This window comes from Canis lupus, chromosome 19, assembly GCF_003254725.2.
Source record: "Canis lupus dingo isolate Sandy chromosome 19, ASM325472v2, whole genome shotgun sequence".
NCBI lineage: Eukaryota > Metazoa > Chordata > Mammalia > Carnivora > Canidae > Canis > Canis lupus.
The window spans coordinates 37871982-37884028 of record NC_064261.1 but is presented as its reverse complement, the minus strand read 5'-3'; the positions used below and the strand labels follow the sequence as shown (position 1 = coordinate 37884028).

Genomic DNA, 12047 nt, shown 5'->3' with positions numbered 1-12047 from the left:
ACTCCCTGGAGCTAGCCAAAATCCAAAACGCAATTCCTAGCTATGCCCACCTCTGGGTCAGGTCAAGCTGGGCCACTGAGGAGATACTCCCCAGGAAACTGGAATTGGTGTTACAAGAAAGATTAGTCTTCCTGGAAGACTTCCCCAGTAGCTAGAGTTATCCAGGGTCCTGCCCTTGGGAAAAAAAAAAAAAAAAAGGCACAAGACATGGGTAGTAGAATTAACCAACCCAGCAGAGGATTCAGAGAGGAAGGAAAGGTGGTTCCTGGAGTTCCCAGAGCCTTGAGGGCCCACGCTGCTGGAGGCTCCGGGCTCCTGCTCCTGGGGCCCTAATGTGAATTCTCCACTTTTACTGAAGCAAGCTCCATCAGGTTTCTGTTGCTAGCACTCAGAACAGTCCATCCACCTGCCTGAACTAAGGGGAGGCAGCTAAGATCAAAAATACTCAGGGGGCGCCTGGGTGGCTCCGTCCGTTAAGCATCTGCCTTCAGCACAGGTCAGGATCTAGGGTCCTGGGATCAGCCCTGCGTTGGGCTCCCTGCTCAGTGGGAAGCCTGCTTCTTTCTCCCTCTCCCTCTGCTGCTCCCTCTACTTCTACGCTTTCTCTCTCTCTCCTTCTCTCTCTCTCTCTTTCTCTCAGATAAATAAAACCTTAAAAAATAATCAGAAGAATCTATTCTAGCGTCAAAGAAGCTACCTTATTTAGGGGTCATTTCTCAGATTTTACCTAATCTCTGGGCTATAGTTGAAGCTCATTTATTTTGATTTCTTTCTCACTCCCAATAAATAAATGAGTCAGTGACCATTCTTTACCTGGTATTACAGATTCTAGAAAGATATATCCAGGTCATTCTGAAGCCTTTTCTGCCTCAGCTCCTTTCCATCAATCTCATTAGCCAAACAACATAAATAACATCATCGTCCTTCCTTGACAGGCTTGGAAAATTTAGGTGTCAGAAAAATTTGGCCTTTAAGGGCCTAACTGGGATCTGAATGAAAAAAATAATGTTTTCCAAAGTCTTTCCAGCCCCCCAAAGTCTATGATTTAATGTGTTTAAATTTTCTTATGTTTGGAAAGAATACCACCCTAATTCAGAAATGCAGTAATAAAGACCAACTGCCAGAAAGGTGTGGTGAAAAGAAGCTACCTCTGTTTCCCTACCACTTGCACTAATGGACTCCATTATAACACAAAAAAGGCACTGCTGCAATCTAATGAATAAATAACTAGCCCTTGAATGGAATCTGTGTCCATTTTAATTCCAGCTAGTTTCCACAAGAAAGCCTCATTTAAATTTGAAAGGGGGGGGGGTAGATAATATTACTTAAAATGAAACATTTTAGAAATGCTTGGAAAGTGTCCTATGTAAGACAGGTAGGATGTTAAATCGCAAAAACGTTAATTGTTGAATCTAAGTAAATAGAACAGAGAGTCTGAGTAGGACACGGGAAAGGGGTAGTTTTCACATGTGACAGCTTTGTTTAGTGTAATTTCCAGAAGACTATCATGAGACCTAAAGACAGTGTCATCCAAATGGAGGGTCGCAACTAAGTGATAGGTTATGGAATCAGTTCAGTACAGCAGTCAGAAAACTTTTTCTTCAAAAGCCAGGTGTGAACACTTTAGCCTTTGCAGGCCTAAACTACCCAACTCTGCCATGGGAGCTTAAAAGCAGCCATAAGCAATCCATGAACAAACAGGAGTGGCTGGTTCTAATAAAACTTTATGAAATAAGCAGCAGGCCATAGTGCTGACTCCTGACCAGCATTTTTTAAGTCAATGAAACAGAAGGGAAAGCATCTGAGGGCATCAGAGGCAGAGGGGTAGACCCTGTGTCTTGAAACTCTTGCCATTATATACATTTATATGTGAGTTAAAGAGTTAATATGTATTTCTTGCTGTACCTTGGGGTCAAAGCCATGGTGCTAGAAGTAACAAATAGTTTGAGGAGAAAAAGCAAGTCTGCTTTGGACTTAAACTGATAAGAATTTAAAAGACATTCATATTTAAAAAAAAAAAAAGAAAAGAAAGAAAAAAAAGGGTACAATGGGCAAATTCTTGAGCTTACAGTATAACCTTAAAAGAGTACTTTAAAATGCATTAAATTCTTTTTTTAAGATTTTATTTATTTACTTGAGAGAGCACACAAGAGAAAGAAGGAGGCGGAGCCCAATGCAGGGCTCCATCCCAGGATTCTGGGATCATGACCTGATATGAAGGAAGACACTCAACAGACTGAGCTACCCCAGGTGCCCCAAAATGCATTAAATTTTTAAAGAGAATATGAACTAGTTACATGAGCAGTCCAAAATGATCTCAAAAGGACACTAAAAATACTTATTATGCTATTCAAACACCTGATATGGGTGTGTAACAGTTAGTAGTTGCCATGTAACAAACCTCCCCAGGACTCAGTGGCTTAAAACAACAATCATCAATTGTTTCTACAACTCCATAGGTTTGCTGGGTGGTTCTGATGATCTAGGACAGGCTTAACTGATCTTGGCAAGACACGCTCAGGAGACTTGCACACCCAAGAGTTCAGCAGGAGGCTGGCTGGTCTAGGGTGGCCTCGGCTGACACAACTTGGCTCATCCCCATATGTCTCTCAGAGCTCTCCATTAGGCTAGCCTGGGCGCATTCTCATGGCAGTGGCAGGGATCTGAGACAGCAAGCCCAGCTGTGCAAAAGGCAACTGGAAACACACAGCCTCTCTTAAACTCTGTTTACGGGAATTTGCTAATATCCCACTAGCCAAAGTGTCACACGGGCCAATCCCAGCGGTGGGGGAGGTGACAGAGGGAGACTACAAAGTTATAAGGCAAAAAGTGTAGATGCAGGGAGGCCATTAATTGCGGCCATTAGTGCAATCAGTTTACTACAGGCCACAGTTATTGTTTGTCATCACCTTGGCAGAAGCAGAGAGATTTGACATTATTTTACATTTCCCCATTACCATTTCTCATTTTGTTTTTCCATTATCACATCTGAGGCAGAAAGTGAAAAGAAACCAGGCTTTGGCATCAGTGAGATCCACTCTTATATCCTGTCTCTGGCACTTCTGGCTTCACGACCCTGGGCAAGTTCCCTCTGCACCTCGGTTTCCTTACTGCAGGAGGTCCGCTGAGGACTGCATCAGGCCGAACACGTAAACGTGCACAGCTCAATGTCCCACCACAGCAGGACTCAAATCCTAAATACCATTTTGCAAACAGTTCATTTTAATATATTCAAAAACGATGAGGGCCAGGCCAACGTCCTATATGACACTAAAGCTCCAAGACAGTAAGGTAGAGTTCTACATAAAGAGTAAAGAAACATTTCTTTCCAAAGAGTTTTGAGCAAAGAAAAATGGCCCCAGTGATGTTCATGTCCTAATCCCTGGAACCTGTGAATACGTTACCTTACAGGATACACAGGATTACATTAAGGACCTTGAGATGAGGAGATCATCCTGGATTATCCGGGTGGGCCCAATCTGATCACATAGATCCTTGATATCAGAGAACCTTTCTCAGCTGCAGTCAGGGGGCCAGGTTGATGGCAGAGGGACAAGAACTCAGCTCAGCATTACCAGTTTGGACGGTGGAAGAAGGGGCACACTCTTAGGAATGTGGGCCGTCTCTAGAAGCTGAAAAAGGCATGGAATCGGATTCTTCCCTAGAGCTTCCAGAAGGAGCGGACATTTGATCTTAGCCAGAGTGGCCTGTGTTACATCTCTGACCCACAGAATTATAAAACAATAAATATGTATTGCTTTAAGCCACTAAATTTATGGTTATTTGTCACAGCAGTAACAGGAGTATATAATCTTGCAATCTTTATTTGAAGGCTGAGAAGAAGCAAACAGGAAAGTCTCTCTGGAAGCCACTGGAGTGGGAGAAAGAAACTAAAACTCGGAGAACACTACGAGGCATGGCATCCAAAATGGAAAGCTGCATCTGATTCTGGGTTATAGGGGCAATTAGAGAAAAGGCATTATGATAGAATAAGCAACTCATCATGGAAAACACTTTATGCAGTCTTAGGAAAGTGCAATAAAATTACATCCATACAATCTTCAAAGACGTCTGTAGCTAGAACTCTGACAAGCATGTGCTACAGAAAAGCCATATTAACAAAATCTTTCCACATAAACTTTCTAGAGACTTCTTTTAACTGATGGCTACACCAGATCTGCAGCTCTAATTGGCTCACTCCCACTTCCTTTTGTAGATAATATGACAACAAGGCAATATGGCCTAGTGGTATATAGACACGGACACACACACACACACACACACACACACACACCATTTCACACAGAGTCCCAACTTGTTGGGTTCATAAGCCCATGAATCATGCTCTCAGTAAGGGAGAAAAAGATATCTATACAAAGTCCACTGATTAATTTAAATGACAGAACCATAAACAAGCACAACCAAACAGGCCCTCACAACTAGAAAAATACTTAAGCACATGAAGGGCAGATTAAAGAAAGCAGAGTTAGATAAGCAGGCTGAACTCAGCCAAGAAGGCACACTAGAAGAATCCCACAGATGTAGGAGAAGCTAAGAGATGCCTCATTTGACACATGAGGAACCGGAATCCTAGAACATTGAATTGGCCTGCGTGAAGACAGCCAGCTATGTGCAGAGGCCAGCCTGCCAGGGTGGGACTTTACCCATGATGCCCTTGCTGTACCGCTGATCGTGTGACTGGCCATGTGCACAGGCTCTGTGCCAGGCGATGGAGCTTCCACATGCTTTCTAGAGCTCTACACTCCTTTCTGAGAAGTCCCTCGGGTCAGATGTATTGGTTTTTTTTTTTTTTTTTTTTACTGACCTAGGAAAAAACTGGGCCTTTCTGAAGTTTATTGGACATCAGAAAAGCAAATACAGGAAGGGGGGGAAAAAGCATAAGGAATGGTGAATCTACAGAAGAACAATGATTAACATTCAGCCACGAGAGAATTACATCTGTTATGTCCTAAATAATGGATGATGAATGATCACCCATATAACGTCACCTCTGGAGACCCTCCCTCTCCAAATCCCCACTTAGTGCTGCCTCTAACCCCGGTGGCTCTGAAAAATTACAGGAGATGGGGGTGAGGTTGATCCCACAGAAGCACATTAGAAAAACACTAAGAAACGTGCTGAAGGAACGCAGGAACATCATACTTAGCATGAGGCAGAGACAGTGCTCTCCCAAACAAGATGCGTAAGAGAAAGAGTCGGTCATTTAGAAAACTCATTGGCATGAGCGCTAGTAAATAAAAAAAAATCGGAATTGAAAATAACAGATGGTTAAGGAAGAAAAAAAAAAAAGCAGCTGCAAGGAGATTGATATCAAACTCCCTGTTCTTTCGACGAAGTTGTTTCGCAGGGAAGCGGTCACGAAGGTGTGTACACAGACCGTGGCCCAGTTCGTGGCAGGGTAAATCCGCGACCACATTCCCCGGGCACCGGGCCACGGCACCACGCTACTCCGGGGCCTGGTCATCTTCTGCTCTCAGGATCTCCACTCCCCAAAGGAAGACACAGCTTCACAAGGGGAAGCGGGTTATTTTTAGGCTGAGAAGGACCAAGGCTTTTTACTTCTAAATATACAAGAATAAACATCCCTAAAGAATCGTGATAATAAAGGGTTGGTTCTTCTTAGGTAAGCATTTCAACTGTCTGCCGAAGGGAGCCTACCAGCAAAAGCAAAAACAACTTGAGCTTCTCCTCAATCTTTTTTTATTCAGTAAGGGAATCTTCTTTCTTTATTCCACACCTCCTTCGCCATATGTAGAGGATTATACAACGTTAGGACTGAACAGAACTTTGGAGCTCATTCAATCCCCTCTTACTTTTCAACATAAGAACTGAGGCCCAACGTGGTCACATGGGCTGAATTAATGTGTTCTTCGTTCGCATACTGCCTCCCAACTGAACTGAACTCTTCGGTGTGGGCCCTCACTAGGACCAGACTTTAAACTCTGTGAGCAGCGAGGGGCTGTTAACCAGAAATGTTCAGAATCAGGAACAGGCAGGCGCCCTAGGAGGCCCGATGCCATCCTGGTAGTGGGTAAGGAATAAAATAAAAGGAAATGGTGCTTGCTGTAACACCCAGCTGGAAGATCCCACGGAGCGCAGTGATCCCCGTGGTCAGAGGAGTATCTTCTGCAATCTTTCCAGGATCCCACAGACACTGGGGATGTGGGGACCTGATGTGGGGATTGTCACTGTGGGGATGTCCTCACTGGCCCTTTATTGGAACTGTGAAGAAATAGCCCCGAGGCCTCCGCCAGGTCACCCCTTACTGACCCCACGCTCCTGTAGAGCGGAAATCGATGCTGAGCAAGGCCAGGAGCCTACACACACACACACACACATGCACACATACACACGCACCCACCCACACATGCACACTTACTGAAACAGAAAGACACAAAGAGAAAGAGAGAAAACTTAAGAGTGAAATGGAAAATCCAACCCAGACTGTATTCTTAAGATGTCAAATTTAAGGACATGAGGAAGGGGACACGTCACTTAAAGGCATTAACGTAGTCGCTCAGATTCTCCTGTTTGGGGATGGAGAAAAGAAGTGGATCCCCACCAGATTCTAAGGGGAGGTTGGATGCGAGCTCCCAGGCAGAGGAAGTTCTAGGAGGAGGAGGGAGAGATGCCAAATGACCAGCGCATTTGCTTCCTGAATCATGTCTCTAGACAAAGGAGACACAGAACTGTTATCATTTGTTATCGATTGTTCCTGTGGGACCAAGGGTCAGACCTGAAAATCCGGCTCCGTCACTGCTGCTCACTGATTGAAGAGACTTCAAGGAAGCCCTTCTCGCTCTCTGCACACCCAGGCCCTTGGCTAGAAAGAGAAGGAATCTGGAAGGATCTCCCTGAGCCACTTATCAACCCCTGAGTGGCTAAGGTGCCTCTTGGCTTTGGTTGGAAAGAAAGTGCTGGCTGCTTCAGGGTGAGCCTGCTAGCCTCCACTAAGCATAACCCAGCTAGTGTGGACTCTGGACCTAGACCACCTGGGTTCACATCCTCGCCCTGCCACTTGCTAGCTGTGGGTGACCACACAGTTTCACAATCTCGCAAACACCTCCGAGTCCCAAGATACAAACTGGTAATGACCAGTGTCCACCTTACCATGGTAGGGAATGGAAAAGTTAACAGGAAGGAAGCATTTGCAATCATGTCAATTATAGAAGGTAAATCTTTCCACCCCATCTCCATTGTCCTGCCCAGTTCTTGACATTCTCCACAAGGACACATAATATCTGTCACGATTGCCAACACAACACATTCCCATGGGTGGACGGAGCCGTGAAAGAGATCCAACATTTTTATAGTGGAAGACTGTTCTGTGTAGGATACTTATGAAAAGCATCTTACCAGCGTGACAGGACTTATAAGCTGTCTGTGCTCAGAACTACAACACTAAGGAGTGCAGCTGAGACAGGAGTGGGTGGGCGGCACACATTTCCTCCAGGGCCAGCCACAAAAAATCACAGAGGGATGCAAAAGAGAGGCTGTTATTCTAATCTAGGGGTAACCTTGAAGTGCTGGCTTTTTTTTTTTTTTTTTAATAAATCAAATGCAAACACCAGTATCTAACTCGTACAAGTAGTGAAGTACTTGGATATACCCCACTCCTAAGTTCATGGGCAACAGTGTAGAGAAATACTCTTAGCCATCCCCTATAACCACCCCAACCGGGGCCAAGGTCCAGCAGGCCTCAATACAAACATGGCAGTGGGGGTAGTGCAGTTCACAGAGAGAACTCCCCTAAAGCCAGCCAGGACAGCTTATCCCCCCTGCCTGTCTAGATTTCTCAGGCCGTACAAAAGGCCTTGACAGGAAGGCTCCTGTTCTCTTTCCAGAAGGTTATGTGTTCAGATAAGAGAGTGCTGGGATTTTGAAGTGATCCAGTGATCCTTCCAACCCCTCTCATGCACACATAGCTTTCCAGCTTTCCAGATGTGACAAAGCCGGGGAAACATGAATTTGACTGTAGCACTGAAAAAACAAACAAATAAAATAGCCCAAGTAGGCAAACAGAGCTCAAGTGCCCACGCTTCCAGCTGAGAGGACATGGTTAGAGTATCAAGGCTCCTGGGACCCACCTTGGCGACCTTCCAAGAGCTATTAGCTTGCATCAACACACTGAGAGAGAAGGTCAGATAAATTAAAAGTTCAAAAGGTAATTTTGAAGAAGGACATCTTTATCCTCAGCACCGGCACAGGGTATGGCTCGTGGTGGCTGCCAAACACTCAATGAACACACCCGCAGCTGGCAGAGAGGTCACATGGTGTTCAGACTTTTGATGTTGAAACAAGATGCCACATAGTATGGGAGAGGACTTAGATTAGAAACTTTAAGAAGGGTTGGGGAGATCTTTACTCAATTTCCAACACATTAAAAAGTACAACCATCTTCTGGTTATTAAGAGTGACTCTATGCCTCAAAGCACTTAGGAACTTTAAAGGCACACTAGTAAAACTTGCGCTGACAAGCACCCAATTTACTTGTGACCCAAACCTTTCAACCCTCCCCCACAAGGTATCCTTCCCCCAAATGTAAAATTATTTCTTCTCTTTTTTTAAAATACCTGGATTCTGGAACACATAGATCTTCTGTCAGCCAAAGCTATCTGTCAACCCTCCATCTGCCACAAGGACCCTTTTTCAAACTTTGGCATACACCACAACAAACCCCCGGGGCCAAAGCTCCTGACAGTATATGCTTTCCTGAGATTCACTATAACGATATCAACACAGAAATCCCCGCTGCCACCACCATCACCACCCCACCTTTCTAGAGCCACGAGGCCAAGACACACAAGAAGGAAGGAATAAAATGAGTCCCCGCCACTTTTTATATCTCTTGGGGAGGAACAGGGCAACTGGCTGTCTGGATGACCACTGTGTGAGAAAGGACATGAACTTCCCAATGCAAGTCTTATGATGACTGCTCTATGCGGTTTTCTGGACATCTCTGCAGGGTGCACCGGTCACAGTGTGTCTCCTGCCAAAATCAACCTGAGGGTGACCCTGCAATGACTTAGATCCCAAGCCACATGGAGCATTTGGAAAGGTAGTGTTAAAAGGATTGTGAGGAGCCACACTTCTCAGGGAAGGAGCCAAAGGCCTCCCCCAGGCTAGAATCATAGGGAGACTCTGGCATTTCCACGCTTTCGGAGGCCAGCTGGGCAGAAGGCTGCTTTAGTTATTTTTAAACTGAGAAAACTGAATGGGAAGGGAGAAAATTCGAATTCCTATGATCTCCTGAGGTCCTTTCCAGCTCCAAGATGCTACCCAAGAACATCACATATGCGCATACTTCTTTATAAAAACGTATATATACATACATACGTGTGAATATATGTATGTACTGTATCCACACTTCAAACACAAAGCACTTGAAATGGGCACTGCTGAGATCAAAAAGCCCATGAGCTACTCGGCAGCAGGGCTGGAGCGCACAAATGCCCCTGGCAGATCCGGGCAGCGGCCCCCAGCCCTCCTGCCACCCCAGTCCACCCTAACACCACCCTGCGGCAGCTGCCTGTGTCGATGCAAACCCCGCAAGGCCGCAAACCAAACCGGGACTGCAGACTCCCTTCGCCTAGTGACCCCGGCCCTAAGTGATCCAAACCCAGGCAAGCTGGAACAAAGGTGGAGCCTAGACCTTAAGTTCTGGCACCCAGCTCTGCCAGAGTCAGGTGTAGGCCCCGGAGCTCCCTTCTCCTTTCCTCCCAGCTCCTAAGAGGGGTAAAAAGGGGTCCTTCCCTCTGTCACTTTGTTTTTTCAGGACGCCTCCACTGGACTCTGGCTGCCCAGGCAGCAAGTTGGTAAGTGGAGAAAACTAAAAAGGCCTCTGGAAAACGGAGCTGCGCCCTAACCCCAACAGTGCCAAACAAAGTTAAGGCCGCTCATCTCAGCCCTGAACAATAACATAACAACAAAAAGGATTTGTAGGAAAGAAGAAGTGGGGAGGCGGTGGGGGTGTGTGTGTGTGTGTGTGTGTGTGTGTGAAAATTCACTTATCAAGACGGATCTGTGATGGGTTTGCCTGTCATGGAAAACTGCCTTTTGATTTCTTGAATCAAAAACGAGGTGGTTCTGATCCTGATCAAGGCTCAAGGTGCGGTGCGGGGGCCACAGCTGGCGGCGGCTGCGGGTGGAGCGGGGATGCTCTCAGAGTCTACACCAAGCAAGCCCCTCGGGGCCTGACAACGGACACGGGGAGGTGGGGGGGCCCAACTCCCCACTGGCCTCTCTTCAGGACGGGATCCTTGGGGCTCCCACTCGAGTGTGCGCCGCTGTCATCCCACCCGGAGCCCACACAAGCCTCGGCTTTCCCTGCGCAACTTCGCGGCGCCCTAAGCACCCAGCCTCCCTAACCCGGCCGCCGAGCCGGTGCCAACGGGTCTGGAGGACCTGCCTGGCCCCGGGCCTCGACCCCGCGTCTCGGGGAAGCGCCGGCCCCGCCCGGTTCCCCCGACTCCTCGCCGCTGCCCCCGACGCGGCCGGACCGCGCGCGCCCCTCCGCCCCCGCCCGCGCGGGAGCTGCGAGCCCGGCTTTGTGTGCGCCCGCGGGTGTGCGCGGCGTCCCCGGCGCCCCCCGCCCCCGGCGCCCCCCGCCCCCGGCGCCCCCCGCCCCCGCGCCCCGCCTCCCACCCGGCCTCGGACCCGGCCGCGGGGGCGGGGGGCGCCAGGGCACGCGGGGCAAGAGGGCGGGCGCCGCGCCCCCCCCGCACCCCCGCCTCCCCCGCGCCCCCGCGCCCCGCCGCCCCAACTCCGCACCCGCGGGCCGGGAGGGGCCTGGAGGGGTCGGGGGGCCGGGGGGGGTCGGGGGGCCCGCAGGGGGCGGGGGGCCGGGGCGGCTCGCGACTCGGCAGGAAGTTCCCAGGGCCGCACTGAGCATGCTCTCGGGGAGGGCGCGCGGCTGTGGGCTCGGCTCCCCGCAGCCTCCCCGGCCGGCGGCCCCGGGGCCCCCGCGCGATCGCGGGCCCACGGCCGTCCCCGGGGGCGGGGGCCGCCGCGAGCCTCCCTGGTCCGCAGCCCCGAGCGCCGCCCGCCGCATCCCTCCTCTCCTGGGCCCGGGGCCAGCCTCCCGTCCTCTCCCTCCCGCCGGCCCGCGGCCGAGCCCGCCCTGCGCGCCCGGGGCGCGGGGACCCCAGCCCGGCCCGCCCGCAGCGCCTCCCCGCCGGGCCCCTCCGCGGCCGAGCGCCCCTCTCCCCCGCCGCTCGGCCCCCGCCCCCGCCCGCGCCAGCCGAGCCTCCTCCGGACCGTCCGGTGAAAAGCCCACACGCGAGCGCCCCCCCGGGCCTCGGGGGCCTGCGGTCCTCCCCGGGGGCGGCTGCCCGGGCAGGTGGGCGTCAGGGCGCGCCCCCCGCGGCGCCCCGGGTCCCGCAGGGCGGCCGCAGCCCCGGCAGCCCCGGCCGCGCCGCCCCGGGTGCAGGCGCCCCCGCCCCCGCCCGCGCCCCCGCCCGCGCCCGCGCCCCCCGCCCGCGGTCCCCTCCGCGCGCATCTCCCCGCGGGGATGGCGAGCCCGACGCGGTCGCCCCGACCCGCGGCTCTCACCTCCTGGTTGCACAGCGGCCGCCGCAGCAGGAGCGCCCGCCGGCCGCCCACCCCGCGGGGCCCGGGACGCGGCGGGGCACGGGCTCGGGCTCGGGCGCCCGGAGCCTGCGGCGCGGCTACCTGGGCTGGATCGCGCCCCGGGGCCGCCGCCGCCGCCGCCGCGGGAGCCGCAGGGCCGCCGCCGAGCGGGCCGCGGCAGGGACGGTCTGCAAACTCCCAGCCCTGGCGGGGCCGCGCACGTCCGCCCGCTCCAGCCCGGACGCGGCGGCGACGCTCCGCGGGCTCGGCGGGGCCGGGGGCGGGGGGCGCGGGGGGGCCTGCCCGCAATTTCTTCCGACGCCCCCGAGCCCAACGTCCCCAACTTCTTCTCCCCGCTGCCGGGCTCGCGGCTCTGGGAGGCCGGGATTCTGGCCGGGGACGCTCGGCAAACTCCCCGCCCTCCCAGGCGCAGCGCTCAGCCAATTCGGAACGCCCCA

General features: G+C 51.5%; 1 protein-coding gene across 7 annotated transcripts in view; it reads right to left on the bottom strand.

Moving 5' to 3' along the window:
• The window catches only part of MGAT5 (alpha-1,6-mannosylglycoprotein 6-beta-N-acetylglucosaminyltransferase), a 339366-nt gene extending 327609 nt beyond the window's left edge, over positions 1–11757 (bottom strand). For all 7 annotated transcript variants that reach the window (XM_049097328.1, XM_049097329.1, XM_049097326.1 and 4 more), the window contains exon 1: positions 11572–11757. The gene's annotated coding sequence lies outside the window, so the exon portion shown is untranslated. The remainder of the gene's footprint in view (positions 1–11571) is intronic.
• Positions 11758–12047: the final 290 nt, after the last annotated feature.